General features: G+C 43.5%; 1 long non-coding RNA gene across 2 annotated transcripts in view; it reads right to left on the bottom strand.

Annotated features, from left to right (window-relative positions):
* Positions 1 to 5,448: 5,448 nt before the first annotated feature.
* The window catches only part of LOC130357157 (uncharacterized), a 69,305-nt gene continuing 51,649 nt past the window's right edge, over positions 5,449 to 23,104 (bottom strand). Inside the window, exons 3-4 of one of the 2 annotated variants that reach the window (XR_008889122.1) lie at positions 17,491 to 17,561; positions 5,449 to 5,749 (exon numbers count right to left, since the gene is read on the bottom strand). This is a non-coding gene — a long non-coding RNA (uncharacterized LOC130357157). The remainder of the gene's footprint in view (positions 5,750 to 17,490; positions 17,562 to 23,104) is intronic. The other variant, XR_008889121.1, reaches the window with a different exon arrangement.

Raw genomic sequence — 23,104 nt, 5'->3', positions numbered from 1 at the left:
TTGGCCGATATTATTGGCCGATATTCACGCTTTTGGACGTTATCGGCAATTACCTTGCTGATAATCCGATAATGCCCCGCCCTCCGCACCGCCCCCACTGCACCCCCCACCACCGTGCCGCAACACACCCCCCACCCCACCACCGCGCCGCACCACCCCGGCCGCTGCCCCATTGCCTCCCCCATCCCCGGTTTTATAATTACCTGTTCCCTGGGCCGGGGTCCACGCTATTTCTGGCTCCTGCGCGTCCTGTGTTACGCTGTGCGCTGCGCAGCGCAATGACGAGTGACGTCCTCAACGTGACATCACCGTCATTGCGCACAGTGACAGCTCAGGAGGACGGCGCCGGAGACAGAAGTAGAGCGGACCCCAGGAACAGGTAATTATAAAACCGGGAATGGGGGAGGCAATGGGGCAGCAGCAGTGGTCTCTGGCAGCAGCGGTGCAGTGCGGTGGTGGGTGGGTGGGGGTTGGGGTTTGGGTTGCAGTGCGGTGCGGTGGGGGGGATAAATAGCCGTTAATTTATATCGGAATATCGGTATAAGTTATCGGCTATCGGCCCTAACCTCCACAGAATATCGGTATCGGCCCTAAAAAAAACTATATCGGTCGATCCCTAGTCTTGAGACAGCTCTTTGCTTTTTCTCATAATGAGATGTGTCTTGTGTGACACCTCGGCAATAAGACCTTTTTGTAGCCATCAGTTGGGACCGAACCGGCTGATATTAATTTGCACTGAGAAGGGGTTGGATTGCATTTCAATTACTGATAGATTTCATCTGTAGTCTTGGCTTTCCATGCCTTTTTGCACCTCCCTTTCTTCATGCGTTCAATGCTTTTTTCCCTGTTTCATTTCACATTATTACAAATAACTTAACTTATGAGCTTATTTTGGTTTCTTTGTACGATAGATTACTTGGGTTGTTACCAACCGAGCTAAGCGTGTTCTCTCCAGGCTTTGTGCCACGTTACTGAGACAAAATTATAATGTAAGTTTATAGGATTGCCTCGGTTGTTGGTACAAAGAGCAGAGAGTGAAGTGCCCAGCTGCGCGCTTCTCTACCTGCTCGTTCTAGCAATTATTTGGGGACATGTTCAAAGTTTTTTAACCCCCTAGAAGACACATAATGTAAATTAACGTCTCAGTGCTAATGGCGGACATCAGCAATCCCGCTGATGTTGACCATTAACCCTTTAGATGCCATGATCAATGTAAATCACATCATCTAAAACAGTAGCGGGCTTTGGTGACACTCATCAGACCTCCTGCAGCGTGATCACGGGGGGTTCGATGGGGGAAGATGGAGGTCTCTTACCCTCTCGAGTGCATCTCTGCGGTGATCTACTTGCCAGTACACAGCATTGAACAGTAACAGCAATCAAAGGAATGTTATTAATAGTCCTCTATGGGGACTTAAAAAATGTTAAATCAATTGTAAAATAGATATATATACATAAATGCGCATAAGCCCCTTCTCCAATAAAAATAAAATTTAGCCAATTTTCCCATTTTGTAAAAAATAATGTACATATTTGGTATGGTCCCCTAGGGAAATGTCCGAACTATTAAAATACAATGCTAATGATCCCGTATCACGAAAAGCGCATTTTTTAAAAGTGGTACAGTAACAGACATGTAAGCATGTAAACATGGATATAATTTTTATCGTAATGACCCGCAGAATAGTTAGTTTTACTGTAATGTGCACCCCCCCCCAAAAGAAAAATAAAATTAATTATTGCGTTTTTTGCAATCTCCAACCCCACACACACACAAATAATATTTTCTTTTTACCGTGCCGTACATTTTATGGTAAAATGGAAAATGCTGTTTTAAAGTACAATTGGTCACGCAAAAAACAAGCCCTCATATGGGTTTGGGAATGAAAAAATAAATCCCCGGAATGGCGAGGAAGAGAAAAAGGAAAATTCAAAAATTTCAATTGTCTGCATTCTCAAGGGGGTTAAAGCAGGAACGGCCAACTGCCTAATTTGTATGGGGGCCTCCCGATGGAGATAGGTCACCACTAGAGGCATCTGGTTGTGGCTTGCTGGCCCAAGCATCTCTATTCAGAACACGTGCACACTCAGCTGAGCTGGGCATGCATGTGTACAGCAGAATACGGGGAGGATATGCGTTGGTTGAAGGCACTAGCTTATGTCTTTGGCCAGCTTTACATACATAGTTAGTACGGTCGAAAAAAGACATATGTCGATCAAGTTCAACCAGGGAATTGAAGGGTAGGGGTGTGGCACGATATTGGGGAAGGGATGGGATTTTATATTTCTTCATAAGCATTAATGTTATTTTGTTCCAGGAATTTATCTAACCCTGTTTTAAAGCTGTTAATTGTTCCTACTGTGACCAGTTCCTGAGGTAGACTGTTCCATAAGTTCACAGTTCTCATGGTAAAGAAGGCGTGTCGCCCCTTGAGACTAAACCTTTTCTTCTCCAGACGGAGGGAGTGCCCCCTTGTCCTTTGGGGGGGTTTAACCTGGAACAGTTTTTCTCCATATTTTTTGTATGGGGCATTTATATACTTATATATGTTTATCATATCCCCCCTTAAACGTCTCTTCTCAAGACTAAACAATTGTAACTCCTTTAATCGCTCCTCATAGCTAAGATGTTCCATGCCCCATATTAGTTTAGTCGCGCGTCTCTGCACCCTTTCCAGCTCCACAGTGTCCCTTTTATGGACAGGTGCCCAAAACTGAACAGCATATTCCAGGTGAGGCCGTACCAATGCTTTATAAAGGGGGAGTATTATGTCCCTGTCCCTTGAGTCCATGCCTCTTTTGATACATGACAATATCCTGCCGGCTTTGGAAGCAGCAGCCTGACATTGCATGCTATTCTGTAGTCTGTGATCTACAAGTACACCCAGATCCTTCTCTACCAGTGACTCTGCCAGTTTAATCCCCCCTAAGACATACGATGCATGCAGGTTATTAGTACCCAGATGCATAACTTTACATTTATCCACATTGAACCTCATTTGCCAAGTGGATGCCCAGACACTTAGTCTATCCAAGTCATCTTGTAACTTATGCACATCCTCTATAGACTGTACCGTGCTACAAAGCTTGGTGTCATCTGCAAAGATAGAAACAGAGCTGTTAATACCATCCTCTATATATACACAGCCCCCCTCTATATACACAGCCCCCCTCTATATACAGAGCTGTTATTACCATCCTCTATACCATTGATAAATAAATTAAACAACAGCGGGCCCAGTACTGAACCTTGGGGTTCACCACTAATAACCGGGGACCAATCAGAGTACGAATCATTGACCACCACTCTCTGGGTACGATCCATGAGCCAGTGTTCAATCCAGTTACAAACTAAAATTTCCAAACCCAAAGACCTTAACTTACCTGTCAGACGTCTATGAGGGACAGTATCAAACGCTTTAGCAAAATCCAGAAACACTATATCCACAGCCATTCCTCTATATACAGAGCCCCCCTCTATATACACAGCCCCCTCTATATACACAGCCCCCTTCTATATACACAGCCAGTCCTCTGTCAAGGCTTCTACTCACCTCTTCATAAAAGCAAATTAGATTGGTTTGAGAACTTCTATCTTTAGTAAACCCATGCTGGCTATCACTTATAATACTATTATCCCCTATGTATTCCTGTATGTAATCCCTTATAAGTCCTTCAAACAATTTACCCCACAATGAACGTTAGACTTACCGGTCTATAGTTTCCTGGGGAAGACCTAGAGCCCATTTTGAAGATTGGCACCACATTCGCCTTGCGCCAGTCCCTTGGCACAATACCAGACACCAGTGAATCTCTAAATATCATGAACAGGGGTACAGATATTACTGAACTTACCTCTCTAAGAACTCTTGGGTGCAATCCATCTGGCCCTGGAGATTTGCTTACATTTACTTTACTTAACTTACCTTGTACCATCTCTACATTAAGCCAGTTCAGTACATTACATGATGTGTTACCAGCACTGACCTGGCCAATGTCAGCTCCTTCTTCCATAGTATATACAGAACTAAAGAACCCATTCAGTAGCTCCGCTTTCTCTTTATCGCCTGTGACAACCTCATAAGTATTAGATGTGACAAATGTAAGTAATACTTCGACATGGCTCAGGCTTTACCCATGATGCACTGGCTTCTCACTTCACATTTCCTTTGCAGGTAATTTTCTCAGATGCTTAAACCTTATGTTCTTGTTGTCGGGAACATCTTGAAGGAATTACTATAAAATCAGACAAATAAGATCCACGAGGCAGAAGACACATGACTGCAGAAGGAGAATGGGATTCTGTAATATTGTATTATGGTGCCCAGCGCTCATTTACATCACAATCCGCACGGGGAGGAATAATGGACAGGAGAGGCTGAAGCATATGGAGCGGGCAGATTGAGCTGATTCACAATGCTGAGATTTATAGTTCTGCATAGCGGCATACCTGTCATACATCTGGCTGCCATTAGGGGGCTACCACTGAATTCAGTACCAGCGGTAAAAAAATTTAAACAGATAGCTCCCCTAGTGGTGAAAAAAGAGAGTCCCCCCCTGCTATAGAATGTAACCAGTGTGCCTCCAGCTGTTGCAAAACTACAACTCCCAGCATGCCCGGACAGCCGTTGGCTGTCCGGGCATGATGGGAGTGGTAGTTTTGCAACAGCTGGCGGCACACTGGTTGGGACACATACGACTGATCAATGTAAAGAACTGGGACATGATTTATTCATTGCAAGAACTCTACTGAGACCCAGGGGACATTCTTTAAAGGAGAACTCCAGTTAAAATAAGCTGATCGCGGGAAGTCTGACTGCTGGAACCCCCTGCGATCTCCGGAATGGGGCCCCGACTCTCAATGGTCTGGCTCACCGCGATCAGCTACTTATCCCCAATCCTGTGGATAGAGGATATGTACATTTTTTGCAGGAGTTTTCCTTTAAGTGTGGAGGAAAGACAATTCAGACATTAAAGAAGCACTTAGGGTTTGGGGCTTTATTTTTTGCCTATATCATTCACCCTTATCATCACTAATCCTACAGCACCATCTGTTTTATTCCAGCACAGCTGCATCTCTGCAATTCATTACTGTGACTGGGTCATCTGATCACCAATCTGACCCACAGATAATCATAGTGGTCAGTCCTGGGTCAGCTGACTTCCTGTCAACTACATCATCACTTACCAGATCCCTCCTGGAAACTCAGGAACAGGTAAGCATAAGGCATGCACAAGAACCTCCACATTATTCTCAAATAAAAGCCTATGCTGCACTATATAAGCAAAAAAAAAAAAATTTGATTCTTTAATAAAAGGACAGGATTATTTAATGTTAGAGTAGTTTAAAGCTATGGACAACCTTGTACTGATTTTTATTTTATTTTATTTTTTTAGTATTCATATGCTTTCTAAATGCAAAGAGACGAACCTTTCTAAATAGTCTTTATTACTTTATTTCATACCACAATGCTGCTATGGAAATAACCCCTCCCTTTTGTCAGGGTTAGATGTAGAAGGGTAACAGGTGGACAGAGGGGAGAGCATACAAGGAGGGCAGCTCCCACGGCCTATAAATTGGGGAGAAATCCCACACAAGATAGTTTGCAGAGAATGAATTGTATGGGTTATGTATACGTGCAAAGAGAAAGCAGAGCACACACAGCAACCCATAGACACCTGAGCACAAAGACCTTATATCCAGCATGTATTCCTACAAGGACACGGGAGCAGCCTGAAACATGGGGGTCTGAAAAAGAATAATAGAATGGAGATCACAAACTTATACTCGGGTAACACGTTTAATTCCAGGTAACCGCTAACATGTATATTAAAAAAATTTACAGTTCAAAGGTGTCCATAGCATGCAAAAGCAGTCAAGAAAAGGGGTAAATAATAAATTGGTCAGTACAAGCAAATATAAGAAACTTTGTAATTTACCTTATTAGATGGGGAAAAAATGAAAACCCCCCTCTTTCTGCTAAAATATTTTCTCTAAAAATCAGCTCAGTCAATACAAGTCTATGGAAGCAGGAAGAGGGAGCTCCGCCCCTAGCTCTAGGAGAACTGCACATTAGAGATGAAGACTGCAGAGCAGAAATCTGCTAAAATAAAATTCCTTATACTAGTTATATATTGGCCAGAAATCGTGCCGCTCCTCATGTACACACACAGGGCAGCTTATCCTGAAAAGTCCCCCTAAACAGGAGGTACGTTTCAAGGATTTTAGCAGCACGGGATATTGAACCTTCAAGGTGAAGCTGCTGGTTGTGAGTGCTACCTCTACATCCCTTATGCTGGCCATACTATGTATCAGCTGAACCCGCTGACCCACCCCTTGATTCTCCTTCTCCGGCGGGGGAGAGAAGGATCAGCCATGATGGATTTGAACTGCCCGATCTTTTAGTTCTTGGGGAGATAAGCCGCTGCCAGAGAAGTCTGGCAGCAACTTTCTCCCCGCTTCCTATTCAAAGCACCGGCACACTCGACCGAGTGCATATGTATGGGGGGTGTCAAGCTGAATGAGTATTCAGCCGGCAGCTTTATAGCCGCCCCTCTGCGACTAGAGAGAACATCGGCCGCTGCTTCTCGGATCTAACCACCGAGCTTTTAATTACTGATTAAGACAATCAATAGTGTTAATGCGGTAAGAGCGAGCGGGGAGAGACTAAGGAGTTCTGACAAGCTGCTTTATTGCGCCCATGGCTATGAATCTCCTGAATAATGGCGGGGATTCCTCGCGAGCACATCAGACGACGCGTAAACATTTGTTCAGTCTTCATTGTGCTCTTCACCATTTCTATCGCATTAGCATAGAATAATCAATGCCGCCCTACCAGAGCCCTATTAACCGAGAACTAATTACCGCCGCACATCGGGGCCCACGAGATAAAAGAATGGGATGACAATATCCGTATTACACGTTATTATAAACTAGCACACAGAATAGATAGTAATTTATGGATCGCGCTTAGGCTCATATATATCAAAAACTGTGTAGAGGAAGAGTGGTGCAACTGCCCATGGCAACCAATCAGATCACTTCTTTCATCTTTAAAGAAACAAAAAAGCGAGATGCTGATTAATTTCCGCCACATGAAACTTTCCTTTACCGGTGGATGAGTACACAGAGAATGGGGGAGATTTATCAAAACCTGTCCAGAAAAGAAAAGTTGCCCAGTTGCCCATAGCAACCAATCAGATCGCTTCTTTCATTTTTGAAAAGGCCTCTGAAAAATGAAAGAAGCGATCTGATTGGTTACCATGGGCAACTGCACTACTCTTCCTCTACACAGGTTTTGATAAATCTCCATAATAGATTTAGCCTAATAGTATTTCGCAGGTCTGGGCTAAGATAAAAGTTAATTTAGGGTCTATTCACAAGTAGCGCATCTGCAGCGTATTTAATGCTGCGGATGCGGCAACGTCAGTCACGAGAGCGAGCTCCCCTGCTGCAGCCGGGAAGCTCTGTGTGTCTGCTCATAGTGGTGGATTCCCGCTGCTATGAGCTGACACACAGAGCTACCCGGATGCAGCAGTGGAGCTCACTCTTGTGACTGCCATCGCCGCAACCGCAGCGTATTGTGTGCTTAGTGTAACCCTACCCTAAATTGGGACTATTGGGGGAGATTTATCAAAACCTGTCCAGAGGAGAAGTTGCTGAGTTGCCCATAGCAACCAATCAGATTGTTTCTTTCATTTTACAGAGGGCTACTCAAAAATGAAAGAAGCGATCTGATTGGTTGCTATGGGCAATGCAGCAACTTTTCCTCTGAACAGGTTTAGATACTCATCCGCCGGTGAAGGAAAGTTTCATGCGGTGGAAATTAATCATCGTCTGGCTTTTTTGTTTACTTTTTCCAGACTAAATATTTATATTAATGCTAATAAGACAGCAATAAGCAGTAAATACAGCGGATCAAATAAACCAACTTTCAGATCATGTCTACCAGAGGGAAAACAAAGTGCCGCGTTTTAGGAGGAGAATTTTTCAATTTTTTAGCATTTGCCATAGAGGGTCTTTGAAATCATTGATATGACCCATAGGACTGAATTTTAGAAGATTTAACAGAGCTGAGTTTCCTAATTTTGCAATTGATGCTCTGAGTATTCTCCGTATTTATTACCATTTAAATCATGAACATTGCTACTGCACCCAGGCCCTGTTGTCTAGGGGGGGCCCAAAGACACCTATGCTACATAACAATACACCAGTATTATAAATGACATTGTAGGAGCAGGCTGTAAGAGATGACCCCCCCCCCCCCCTCCCTTCAGAGATGAGCCCACCTTCAGAGATGACCCCCCTCCCTTCAGAGATGAATCCCCCCTTCAGAGATGCCCCCCCCTTTCAGGGATGGCTCCCCCTCCCTTCAGAGATGAACCCCCCTCCCTTCAGATATTGGCCCCCCTTCAGAGATGACCCCCCCTTCCTCCAGAGATGAATCCCCCCTCCCTTCAGAGATGAGCCCCCTCTCTTTAGAGATGAATCCCTCCTTCAAAGATGACCCCCCTTCAGAGATGACCCCCCCTTCAGAGATTAACCCCCCTCCTTTCAGAGATGAATCCCCCTCCCTTCAGAGATGAATCCCCCCTCCCTTCAGAGATGAATCCCCCCTCCCTTTAGAGATGAATCCCTCCTTCATAGATGACCCCCCTTCAGAGATGAACCCCCCTCCCCTCAGAGATGACAACCCTTCATTGATGAACCCCCCTCCCTTTAGAGATGAACCCCCCTCCCCTCAGAGATAACCCCCCTTCTGAGATGACCCCCCTCCCCTCAGAGATACCCCCCCCCCCTCAGAGATGACCCCCCCCTTCAGAAATGAACCCCCCTCCCCTCAGAGATGACCCCCCTTCATTGATGAACACCCCTCCCTTTAGAGATGAACCCCCCTCCCCTCAGAGATACCCCCCCCCCCTTCAGAGATGAACCCCCCAACTTGTTCAGTATTTGAAGTGAGAACAGGGTGAAGTGCCGGCTAAGAGTTGTAGTTCTGTGTATGATGTGTCAGGGCGGTGTTTACTCTGACCCAATCACAACCTTTTCTCAAGGAAACTGTTCCCTTATTCACAGGGCCGTTTGAAGGAATTTGGGGGCCCTAAGCAAAATAGACATGGAGGCCCCCCTCCCCACAGGGGGCATTATATGTGAGGGGCACAGGACAGGGGTTATTATAAGTGAGGGGCACATGTCAGGGGGGCATTATATGTAAGGGGCACATGACAGGGGGGCATTATAAGTCAGGGGCCCTGTCATGTGCCCCTCACATATAATGCCCCCCTGTGCTGTGTCCCTCATATATAATACCTCCTGTCCTGTGCCCTCCACATATAATGCCCTATGTCCTGTGCCCCTCACATATAATGCCCCCCTGTGCTGTGTCCCTCATATATAATACCTCCTGTCCTGTGCCCTCCACATATAATGCCCTATGTCCTGTGCCCCTCACATATAATGCCCCCCTGTGCTGTGTCCCTCATATATAATACCTCCTGTCCTGTGCCCTCCACATATAATGCCCCCGTCATGTTTCCCTCACATATAATGCCCCCTGTCCTGCCCTCTCAGGGGGCATTATACGTGAGGGGCACAGGAAATGGGGCATTATATTTGAGGGGCACATGACAGGGGTTATTGAAGGAGAGGGGCACATGTCAGGGGGGCATTATATGTAAGGGGCACATGACAGGGGGGCATTATATGGGCACATTACAAGGGGTGCCCTGTCATGTGCCCCTCACATATAATGCCCCCTATCATGTGCCCCTCATATATAATATCCCCTGTCCTGTGCCCCCCACATATAATGCCCTCTTGACATGTGCCCCTCACCTATAATAACCCCTGTCATGTGCCCCTCACATATAATGCCCCCCTGTGCTGTGCCCCTCATATATAATACCCCTGTCCTGTGCCCCCCACATATAATGCCCTATGTCCTCTGACCCTCACATATAATGCCCCCGTCAGGTTCCCCTCACATATAATGCCCCCTCAGGGGGCATTATATGTGAGGGGCACAGGACATGGGGCATTATATGTGAGGGGCACAGGACAGGGGTTCTTATAAGTGAGGGGCACATGTCAGGGGGGCTCCCGCTCCACCATGCTACAGGACAGGAGGGGCTCTAGTCTCTGCCTCCCGTCCCGCTCCAAGCTCTCGCACTGCTGGCCCGGCCGGTGTAGTGAAGAAGACTGTGTTTCATCAGCTGTTCGGGACACAGAACGCTTCAAGACACAGTTTTCTTCACTACAACGGCCGACAGGACGGGCTGCTGAACCGGGATTGGGGCAGGAGGACGGCCTGGCAGGAAAAGCACCGGCTCTGCTCCGGGCCAGCTCGGGGCCCCAAGCAATTGCTTGGTTTGCCTGTCCTGTAGCGACTGGCCTGCTTATTCATAGTACAAGAATGAGACTCCTGGACACTATGGGGGCAGATTTATCAAAACCTGTCCAGAAGAATAGTTGCTGAGTTGCCCATAGCAACCAATCAGATCGCTTCTTTCATTTTTTTAAAAGCCTCTGAAAAATGAAAGAAGTGATTTGATTGGTTGCTATGGGCAACTCAGCAACTATTCTTCTGGACAGGTTTTGATAAATCTCCCCCCTAGTATTTCATGAAAACAACTGGAAAACGTATTATTACATAATACAGTTGCTTTGGAATGTTTTTGTATTTTTGCTAAAATAATGGACATTTGGTCACTGTCCCTTAAAATGTTGTAGCAGCTTCATTGAATTTAAAGGGCTACTCCGGTGGAAAACAATTTTTTTTTTCACTAAATCAGCTGTACTATACAGATTTGTAAATTACTTCTATTGAAAAATCTTAATCCTTCCAATATCAGCTGCTGTATGCTCCACAGGAAGCTGTATTTCTTTCAGGAATTATTTTCAGTCTGACCACAGTGCTCTCTGTTGACACCTCTGTCTATGTCAGGAACTGTCCAGAGTGCAAGCAAATCCCCATAGCAAATCTCTCCTGCTCTTGACAGTTCCCGATACGGACGAAGGTGTCAGCAGAGAGCACTGTGGTAAGACTGGAAAGAACTACACAACTTCCTCTGGAGCATACAACAGCTGATAAGTACTGGAAGGATTAAGATTTTTAAATAGAAGTAATTTACAAATCTGTCTAACTTTGTGGCACCAGTTGATTTAAAAAAAATGTTTCCACCGGAATACCTCTTTAATAATCTTGAGGTGCTTTAAAGCACATGTATGTGTAATGACTAACGCAGATGTGAAAGTTCACAGTCCAAAGTAACTGAACGACAGATGATAATCTTGGCTTACTAGGAGGCGGCATATATACATTTCTCAACTCTAGTTCAGAAAGGACGTGGCAAGAAAACTTCTCGCCAAGCAGCACTATCTCCAACCAGAGGACTACAAAGAGATTATAGTGTGTTGCAGAGAGACCCTTGTTCAGCCTTATTCTCTCTGTCATACATGATGAACTTCCTCTTGGAGATGTAGAACTTGAGCACAATATCCTCACAGCATGGACGGGAACAGCAACAGTTACTTGATTGTAGACAATTGGCCTTGGTGTAGATAGAAGACATTTGGCCTTGGTGTAGCTATGCGTAGCAGTAACAGGAATAGGTGATATGCACTTTGCTGACTGACTTAAAGGGGTACTCCGGCCCCAAGACAAGACATCTTATCACCTATCCAAAGGTTAAAGCCAAGTCCAGACTGCCCCCCTCCCCCCACACACACCTATTACCTCTAACTTCAAATCTCACATATACCGCATGCTAGCTAGGACAGGTCCTGAGTAACTAACTAGAATCTGGGTTTAGCACTCCCTATCCTGGGAATAGGGGTGGACATTCCTTAGGATTCAATGGCTAACGGGTTGGACATGTGCTGGACAGAGTACCACTGCTCTTACATATTGCATTTGCCTTATGGGCATAAATAATTAACCTCTTACACTCTGTATAAAACATGGAAACACAGAAATCACATTTGCCCCAGGCTTCCGTGTTCAGAACACCGCTGTGTCGGCCTGGAGATCGCAGGGGTCCCAGAGGCCGGACCCCCCCCCCCCCCCAGTGATCAGACTTCTTATCCCTATCCTTTGGATGGGGGATAAGATGTTTAGGGACGGGATGGAGTACCCCTTTAAGGGAAAGCCATGAAGATGCAACGTTTGGAGACCACCCAAAAGATAAAATTAAATAAACAGCAGGACAAATCGCTTTAGGATACAGTTTAGGATAGTGGTCTCCAAACCGTGGACCTCCAGCTGTTGCAAAACTAGAACTCCCAGCATGCCCGGACAGCCAACGGCTGTCCGGGCATGCTGGGAGTTCTAGTTTTGCAATCCTGTTTTGGTAACCACTGGTTTAGAAGGATGAATTCACAATTAACCTAGATTCTGAATTTATATTTACCGTCTTACAAAAATAAATAAATAAAAAAAATACAAAAAAACTTTCCCTCCGAACGTCTGTTGTTCAGTCTGTACAGTAATTCTGACGTGCTGTAAACTACTCATCAAAAAGCAATTAACATACTAATTATCTGAAACAGAAGCATCACCGTACAGAGAGTCACGACAACCAGAAGAAGCAGAAAAGGCGTAGAAGGCTATGTTTCCACACAAAAATTATAATTTTTTATTCTGATTCTCTATAAAGGGGTCAACTACTGTGTAATAAAGAGCAACTCTTACTTTGGAGGACTTAGCCTGACCATGCACTACACAGCTGACAATTTGTTTAAATGGGCACCATGTAATACCTCTTTCCTCCTGTAGTGGCCACTGCAGGAGAACTGTGTTCTGATGCTCCCCCCCCCCCTAATCATTGGACCTGTGGCGATCACTAGTGAATACTTCTTTAGGCTTAAAGGGGTACTCCAGTGGAAAACTATTTTTTTTCAAATCAACTGGTGCCAGAAAGTAAAACAGATTTGAAAATTACAGATGTAAATTACTTCAATTTTAAAATCTTAAAGGGTACCTCTCATCAAAAAAACTTTTCATATATTATAGATTAATGTATGCAGAATAACTTTACAATTGCATGTTATCAAAAAATATGCTTCTTTCTATTTAATTTTCCACTTTGAAGAAATGACCACTAGGGGTCTCCCTACCAGTCCTGGCAGCAAGCATTTCAGACTCATGCTGGAGTCCTAAACACTACGAGCTGCCAGTCTGCTTAGTTCACAAAGGAGAACACTCAGAGCTGCCAGCCTGCTTTGTTCACAGCCTGTTTGGCTGTGAACAAAGCAGGCTGGCAGCTCGGAGTGTTTAAGACTCCAGCATGAGTCAGAAATGCTTGCTGCCAGGACTGATCGGGAAAAATACAATAGAAAGAAGCATATTTTTCATTAACATGCTATTGGAAAGTTATTCAACATTCATTAATCTAAAATATATAAAAAGTTTATTTGATGAGAGGTACCCTTTAACCCTTCCAGTACTTATCAGTTGCTGTATGCTACAGAGGAAGTTATTTTCTTTTTTAATTTCTTTTCAGTCTGACCACAGTGCTCTCTGCTGACACCTCTGTCCTGAGCAAATCCCCATAGCAAACCTCTCTTGCTCTGGACAGTTCCTGACATGGACAGAGGTGTCAACAGAGAGCTCTGTTGTCAGACAGGAAAGAACTACATAACTTCCTCTGGAGCATACAGCAGCTGATAAGTACTGGAAGGATTAAGATTTTTATCTAGAAGTAATTTACAAATCTGTATAACTTTCTGGCACCAGCTGATTAAAAAAAAAAAAAAATCGTTTTCCACCTGAAATAGTTTTTACAGTTTCGACAAGTAATTTATTTTTTATTTTTTTCTGACTTGTTCTTACCTAATTTTTTTTTTTTATATATATATTTTTTTAAATAGTGGGGTTTGGTGGAAGCGTTTTCTCTTAACTGCGTTTTTCTCATTGCAAGCCATGTGATTCATTCTAATTTCTAGAAATAAATGCCGATACTAAACGAACGTTTGAGAGACTAATGAAAACCTGTGCAGAGGAAGAGTGGTGCAGTTGCCCATAGCAACCAATCAGATCGCTGCTTTCATTTTTCTTTAAAAATTAAATAAGCGATCTGATTGGTTGCTAGGGGCAACTGAACCACTTTTCTCCTACACAGGTTCTGATAAATCTATTCTCCATTGTGTTTTTCTTGGCCTTTTATTTTTTATATAGAAGTCTATAGGAGAAAACAAAAACGCTCAGGTTCCCAGAATGAAAAAAACACCATTCCCTTAGCATGTTGCTATTTTTGAAAACTGCCATTGAGCAAAAAAAAAACACCAATGAAGAAACGCCAAAGAAGAAATGCCAAGTTGGTTTAGCATTTTATATTTCCCAATATCTGGTCACAGCGGGTTTTTTGCTGAGACTATGGCGATTTTTTTCCTCGAAATCTTGGTGTTTTTCCTCCCATAGAGTTTTATGGGAAGAAAAAAAAACACCAAGAAAAAGCCCAATGGGGGTTTAACATTGGCATTTTTTATTGCCGTTTTCCCTCTTTAATACTTTAAAGGGGTACTCCGGAGGCAAAAAAATCTTTTCAAATCAACTGGTGTCAGAAAGTTACACAGATATGTAAATTACTTCTATGTAAAAGTCTTAAAATGAAACTGACAGCTGTTTACCCACACTAAACCCAATATACTGGGCTACAGTGCGGGTGAACAGCATTCAAATGCAGAGTCACTTACATGTATTAACCCCTTAATGACACAGGACGTATATTTATGTCCTGCGCCGGCCCCCGCGATATGAAGCGGGATCGCGCCGCGATCCCGCATCTTATCGCGTCGGTCCCGGCGCTAATCAACGGCCGGGACCCGCGGCTAATACCACACATCGCCGATCGCGGCGATGTGCGGTATTAACCCTTTAGAAGCGGCGGTCAAAGCTGACCGCCGCTTCTAAAGTGAAAGTGAAAGTGACCAGGCTGCTCAGTCGGGCTGTTTGGGACCGCCGCGGTGAAATTGCGGCATCCCGAACAGCTGACCGGACACCGGGAGGGCCCTTACCTGCCTCCTCGGTGTCCGATCGACAAATGACTGCTCCGTGCCTGAGATCCAGGCAGGAGCAGTCAAGCGCCGATAATGCTGATCACAGGCGTGTTAATACACGCCAGTGATCAGCATGAGAGATCAGTGTGTGCAGTGTTATAGGTCCCTATGGGACCTATAACACTGCAAAAAAAATTTTAAAAAAAAGTGTTAATAAAGGTCATTTAACCCCTTCCCTAATAAAAGTTTGAATCACCCCCCTTTTCCCATAAAAAAATAAAACAGTGTAAAAAAATAAATAAATAAACATATGTGGTATCGCCGCGTGCGTAAATGTCCGAACTATAAAAATATATCATTAATTAAACCGTACGGTCAATGGCGTACGCGCAAAAAAATCCAAAGTACAAAAAAGCGTATTTTGGTCACTTTTTATACCATTAAAAAATGAATAAAAAGTGATCAAAAAGTCTGATCAAAACAAAAATCATAATGATAAAAACTTCAGATCACGGCGCAAAAAATGAGTCCTCATACCGCCCTGTACGTGGAAAAATAAAAAAGTTATAGGGATCAGAAGATGACATTTTAAACGTATAAATTTTCCTGCATGTAGTTATGATTTTTTCCAGAAGTGCGACAAAATCAAACCTATATAAGTAGGGTATCATTTTAACCGTATGGACCTACAGAATAATGATAAGGTGTAATTTTTATCGAAATATGCACTGCGTAGAAACGGAAGCCCCCAAAAGTTACAAAATGGCGATTTTTTTTCGATTTTGTCGCACAATGATTTTTTTTTCCGTTTCGCCGTGCATTTTTGGGTAAAATGACTAATGTCACTGCAAAGTAGAATTGGCGACGCAAAAAATAAGCCATAATATGGATTTTTAGGTGGAAAATTGAAAGGGTTATGATTTTTAAAAGGTAAGGAGGAAAAAACGAAAGTGCAAAAACGGAAAAACCCTGAGTCCTTAAGGGGTTAATGAAGTATAGCCAGGGTTAGAGGTCTTTATTCTTGTAGCTCTGTATAATGGAGGTGGGGAGCAGGCCCGCCCGCTCCCCTGCCTCCTCCATATTACCCGCTTTCGCCTGCCCTCATAATGAATATTCAAAAGTATTCACTCTCATGTCGCTAGGAAGTGAGAGCCTTCGAGCACTTGTGCTCTGCTTTCTGCGATCCTGCGCTCTGCTCTCAGGTCCTAGTGACTTGAATACTTTTGAATATTCATTACGGGGGTTGGCCAGAGTGGGGAATTTGGAGGAGGCAGGGGAGCGTGGCAAGCCAGCTCCCCGTCTCCATTGCACAGAGCTGTGCAATGCAGCTACAAGAATAAGGACCTCTAATGCAGGCTATACTTCATTAACACAAGTAGGTAACCCCTTATTTGAATTCTGTTCACCCACACTATAACCCAGTATATTGGGTTTAGTATGGGTGAACACCTGTCAGTTTCCCTTTAATCCTTCCAGTACTTATCAGCTGCTGTATGCTCCAGAGGAAGTTGTGTAGTTTTTTCCAAACTGACCACAGTGACCACTCTCTGCTGCCACCACTGTCCATGATAGGAACTGTCCAGAACAGGAGAGGTTCGCTATAGAGATTTGCTCCTGCTCCGGAAAGAGTGGACTTTAAAGGGGTACTCGAGTGGAAAAGTTTTTTTTTTTTAATCAACTGGTGCAAAAAAGTTAAACAGATTTGTAAATTACTTCTATTAAAAAATCTTAATCCTTCCAGTACTTATTAGCTGCTGAATACTACAGAGGAAATTATTTTCTTTTTGGAACACAGAGCTCTCTGCTTACATCATGACCACAGTGCTCTCTGCTGACATCTCTGTCCATTTTAAGAAGTGTTTGGAGTAGGAGAAAATCCTCATAGAAAACCTATGCTGCTCTGGACAGTTCCTAAAATGGACAGAGATGTCAGCAGAGAGCACTGTGCTCGTGATGTCAGCAGAGAGCACTGTGTTCCAAAAAGAAAATAATTTCCTCTGTAGTATTCAGCAGCTAATAAGTACTGGAAGGATTAAGATTTTTTAATAGAAGTAATTTACAAATCTGTTTAACTTTCTGGCACCAGTTGATTAAAAAAAAAAGTTTTCCACTGGAGTATTAACGTTTTGGGGACGGAGGGCGTACCTATACGCCCTCAGCCCACTCCCTTTCTATAACGTGGGGCCATGCCATGGCCCTGCGTCATAGCGGGTCGGGACCCGTGGCTAATAGCGCGCAGCACTGATCGCGGTGCCGCGCGCTTTTAACCCTTTACACACGGTGTTCAAAGTTGAACGCCGCGTCTAAAGCGAAAGTAAACGAATGCCGGTTAGCTCAGGGAGCTTTTCATTGAGTGCTGACAGTAGCCAAGAACAGCATCTTCTCCAGGGACCAGAAAGTAATAGATGCACACAGTGGTATTGTCTGTTTATATAGTGTTATTATCCTTCCTTATCAAGGTCCCAATAAGTACAATAGAGCTGTGACTTACTCACCCACCATCTAATCATGATGTGATGACTCTGCTCTTTCTGTCACAGCCTGTCCAGCAAAGCTGACTAGTGACCTACAGAAAAAAGGGCAATTCCAGTTAACCATAACTTACATAGTGATCTGTGCAAACAGTACAATATTGATTTATGTATTTTATCCTATGGATAGTCAAATAACATAAATGTAAAAATAAAAAAAAATTCAGAATTGTCGAAAAAAATTGTTTATAATAAAACAATATGATTTAAATAAGTTTTCGTTTTCCGATGATACATTTATTTGAATTGAATTTATGAATTTAAAGCAATACGTCTACACAATGTGATACGAGGCTCGGCGGGAATCATCACGGCTCCTTTCTCTCACTCAAACAAGCTTCTATGGAGATAATTCACCAAATGACAAAACTGCGAGTTCATAAACAACAGAGAAAACAATAGAGGAAAGTGTCTGCTAATTTGAGCACAATGGGGCGGCTTCATTAACTCAGGTTTTTATGTGAAGTTATTTGCTGTATACTTTTATAGCCGCCTGCGTTGCTGACAGCAAAATTACACGGGCAATGTTATAAGCGGAGCAATTAAACAGATCGTAGGAAGTTCGGCGCTGTGGCGGGAAGCGTTGGCAAAAATTTAAAAGGACACGCTCCTGCGGATACAGAAGGTCGGTGCATAAATAAAAACATGAGAAAGGTGACAGAGGAGATATGGCTGAAGCCTCTGGTATAGAGTACCCCACTAATCCAGATTTAAAGGGTTATCCAGGAAATTTTTTTATATATATATATATATATATATATATATATATATATATATCAACTGGCTCCAGTTTTGTAAATTACTTCTATTAAAAAATCTTAATCCTTTCAGTACTTATGAGCTGCTGAAGTTGAGTTGTTCTTTTCTGTCTAAGTGCTCTCTGATGACACCTGTCTCGGGAACTGTCCAGAGTAGAAGCAAATCCCCATAGCAAACATCTTCTACTCTGTGCAGTTCCCGAGACAAGCAGAGATGTCAGCAGAGAGCACTGTTGCCAGACAGAAAAGAACAACTCAACTTCAGCAGCTGATAATGATTGCATTTTTTAATAGAAGTAATTTACAAATCTGTTTAACTTTCTGGAGCCAGTTGATGTAAAAAAAATATTTTTTTCATGAAATACCCCTTTTGAAGAGTACTGCAGTCTAGGACACTTAAGGGTATGTTCACACTACGGAAATCCCACACAATTCCATGAGCTAGGAAAAAAAAAGTTTTTCACCTGAGTACCCCTTTAATTCTTTCGGCAGAGGCCGGAACATAAATTTCTGCCCAGAAATTTAAAAAAGATTTCCTTGCAGGCTTTTTTCCACCGGATTCCGCTTGGAAATTCCGTCCTATGAACAAGGCTTCGGGTTTGAAATACAGAGAATTAGTATAGGCGCTCTTTATTTTCCGTTTCCTCCCCTGCGTTTTTCATATTACAAGTTGCGTGATTCTTTCGTCATGTGACTAAAAGATTTCTTATGAATGACTGATGTGGTTTTTTTTGCGGAATCCAGCATAAAAGTTCTGTGTGAAAATACGGTTGCAGCAGTGTCCCTTTATTTTAAATGGGATTTTGCCGCACCATGCACATGGAGAATTTTTCTGCCGTAGAAATTCTGGCTCCGGCCTCCTTCTTTCTTCAGAATCCACTTGGAAATACATCGCTATCTATGGAGACGGCGCTTCTCCAAGTGGTTCTGCCTGCGCCCACTGTCAGCAGAATGGCCTCCGGAAATTTTTGGGGTGGAAAATCCGCTGTGTGAACATAACCATACTTCTGTGGCATATTTGTTTTAGGAAATTTTTCCGGGAAAAAAAAAACACAATGGGGGAGATTTATCAAAACCTGTGCAGAGGAAAACTTGCCCAGTTGCCCATAGCAACCAATCAGATCGCTTCTTTCATTTTTATGAAGGCCTGTGAAAAATGAAAGAAGCGATCTGATTGGTTGCTATGGGCAACTGGGCAGGTTTTCCTCTGCACAGGTTTTGATAAATCTCCCCCAATGAGAAGAATTTATCCAATCTGGTGTGAGTTTTGGCCGTTTTTAATCCGCAGATGTTGCAGAGAAAGTGGCTGACGTGCGCCAAATTAATTAAATTGCGCACGGATTTCTCTACTTTAGTCTGTTTAAGTGTCTCAGAGAAGTGGCTGACGTGGGACTATTGAGCCAAATGTCGCACAGACCTTAAAGGGGTACTCTGCTGTAAACATCTTATCCCCTATCCAAAGGATAGGGGATAAGATGTTATATCGCAGGGGTCCCACCGCTGGGGACCCCCGCGATCTCCGGCAGCTTCCGCGTTCATAGCGTCACGCCTCCTCTCATAGATGTGAATAGAGGGGGCGTGGCAGCCGGCATCGCCAGTCATGGGGCACGGAGTGTTGTTCGCTCTGTGCACTGAATGACAGGGGTGCTGCAGCGTAGATCGCAGGGGGATCCCAGCTGCAGGACCCCCACAATCTAACATCTTATCCCCTATGCTTTGGATAGGGGATAAGACGTTTACAGCGGAGTACCCCTCTTATGCAATTGTCTCATAAAGTTCTACAGGGAAGGGTTGACTTGCCCTGCGATAACTTCTAAATCTGGCCCGTGCAACATTTTTGTGACATTTCGGCGAGATTTCACAAAACTTCGCACATGATAAATCAGTGACCACTGCGCAAAGTGCTCTAAATAAGAACACTTCATGGTAATGACACAAAACCGTTCTAAACGAAATGCCAGCCTGCGACTTTTCATGCAACAAATTTAGACGAAAAAAAGAGTCTAAATGGTTAGATAAATTCCGCTAAATTGGGGAGATTTATCAAAACCTGTCCAGAGGAGAAGTTGCTGTGTTGCCCATAGCAACCAATCAGATCGCTTCTTTCATTTTTAGAAAAAGGCCTCTGAAAAATGAAAGAAGCGATCTGATTGGTTGCTATGGGCAACTTAGTAACTTTTCCTCTTGACAGGTTTTGATAAATCTCCTCCATAGTGTATATCAGATTGGCATGTTTTACCTCTTAAGGGTATGTTCACACTACGGAGTTTGAACGGAATCTCCGCTCGCAGAATTCCGCAAGCGGAGATTCCATTCTGGCGGCCGCCGCCGAAATACTTTGGCGGTATGGCCACGCAGCACCGCGCCGTCAGCATTGAAGGCTATGTGGTGCTCGCGGACTTCCGCGCAAAGAATGAACATGTTCTTTCTTTGCACGGAACAATTTCAGCGGCGGAATTGCTGAAATTACTCAGAGTGAACGGGTTTCACGGAAACTCATTCACACTGATTTTTATGTTCACAGCGCGTAATTCCGATCGCGTAATTCCGCGGGAATTACGTAGTGTCAACACTTATGACATGTAATGAAAAAAAAATAAAAAGGATAAAATGCCAAAGAAAAACGTATACACTAATACACACTGGCCCTCATTTACTATTGCAAACCCGACATGTTTTGTCGGATTGTGCGCCAGATTCTGTCGCATTTTGTCAGAAATTCTGTCTGCGCCAGAATTTGCGCCAGAATTGAAAAAAACCCGACTAACTCTCCATTTTGCTAAGAAAAGAAAAAAAAGGGGGCGTGACCGCATGGGAAAGGGGGCGTGGTCTCCGAAAAGGGGCATGTTCTCGACATTTTCACAAAAACCCAACATATTTACTAAGGTTTCCACATAAAATGTGGTGGATTTGAGCTGAGGAAAACCCCACAGATCAGAACATGTGTAAAAAAAAGCAAAGTGTAGGGAAAGTGGAAAATGTAGGGAAACCTTAGTAAATACCGTGGAAAATAAATTGTAGGGAATTAAAACCCACAAAGAAACCTACACAACACTCTTAGTAAATGAGGGCCACTGGGTAAGATTTATCAAAATCTATGTAGAGGAAGAGTGGAGCAGTTGCCCATAGCAACCAATCAGATTGCTTCTTTCACTTTCATTTTTCCCTTTTTTTTTTTTAATTAAAGAAGCGATCTGATTGGTTGCTATGGGCAACTGCTACACTCTTCCTCTACACAGGTTTTGATAAATCTCCCCCACTATTTTTGAAAAACGCCACAAAAACTGCATCTTGGGAGTGCAAGATGAGGGGGCAGTTTTTTGGGTGACAGGTTGAAACTGTTATGGGTGCACTGTGAACTTTTGCTTGCTACGACATGAATTTATAGGGGTGTTCAAAACGCGCCTATGTTTTGTTGTTTTCGATGTGGGGGCTAAATGGAAAAATTTCTTTGGAAGATGATTTGTTTCTGTAGCTTATTAGGGTCAACGAAAAGGGCAGCCATTTTTTTTATATTGCCATGGCAACCTTTTCCCTTACTGTGTGGAAGATGCCTGACGGACGCCTGGGATCCATTAGGGGTGCAGGTGCGGCTTACAAAATCCCCACAAAAGAAGCGGAGCTCCATAGATACACCGCAATCTGGTCGCGGCCTGGTCGTGTGACGGACACACAGGCTGTATCTGCAGCTTTTGTATACGTTGTGCTGGTTGCACGTGGAATTTCTCAGTGCGCGTTCCCTTTAATAGTATCGGGGTTTATGAGTCTGTTTAAACTACAGATCGATCGGGAGAGTCTAAATGAGCCAAATCTACAGAAGATCAGATTTCTACAGATTTATTGATCGCGGGCAGGAAGCTGCTGGCCCTTGTTTCATCGAGAAAACAGACCAAATACAAGAGCCTGGCCAGAAAATGAGCTGGAAGTGTAAATGAAGGACATCAAATCCAACCAGTGCGCCTCCAGCTGTTGCAAAACTACAACTCCCGGCATGCCCGGACAGCCTTCGGCTGTCCGGGCATGCTGGGAATTGTAGTTTTGCAACAGCTGGAGGCTCACTGATTGGGAAACATTGGATTAGCTGTTTGGCTGAGCCATGGCTCCAGTGCATTAAAGGATTGGTATGGGGACATATATATATATATATATACCGTATATGCTCATGCTCTGGACAGTTCCTGACACAGACAGAGGTGTCAGCAGAGAGCACTGTGGTCAGACTGGAAAGAGCTACATAACTTCCTCTGGAGCATACAGCAGCTATTAAGTACTGGAAGGATTAAGATTTTTATACAGAAGTAATTTACAAATCTGTAGAACTTTGTGACACCAGTTGATTTGAAAACATTTTTCTTTAAGTGCCAAAACATGGCACACCTTCTCTGTTTACCTCTGCCTTCCCTCAGATTAAACTGAAGACTTAAAGGGGTTATCCAGGAAAAATGTATATAGATAGATAGATAGATAGATATGTATATATCTCAACTGGCTCTAGAAAGTTAAACAGATTTGTAAATTACTTCTAGTAAAAATGTTTAATCCTTTCAGTACTTATGAGCTGCTGAAGTTGAGTTGTTCTTTTCTGTCTAAGTGCTCTCTGATGACACCTGTCTTGGAAACTGTTCAGAGTAGAAGCAAATCCCCATAGCAAACCTCTTCTACTCTGTGCAGTTCCCGAGACAAGCAGAGATGTCAGCAGAGAGCACTGTTGCCAGACAGAAAAGAACAACTCAACTTCAGCAGCTGATAATTATTGGAAGGATTAAGATTTTTTTTTATAGAAATAATTTACAAATCTGTTTGACTTTCTGGAGCCAGTA

Source organism: Hyla sarda, chromosome 2 (genome assembly GCF_029499605.1).
Source record: "Hyla sarda isolate aHylSar1 chromosome 2, aHylSar1.hap1, whole genome shotgun sequence".
Taxonomy (NCBI): domain Eukaryota; kingdom Metazoa; phylum Chordata; class Amphibia; order Anura; family Hylidae; genus Hyla; species Hyla sarda.
The sequence above is the reverse complement of the archived record's forward strand: the minus strand, read 5'-3'. Positions and strand labels throughout refer to the sequence as shown.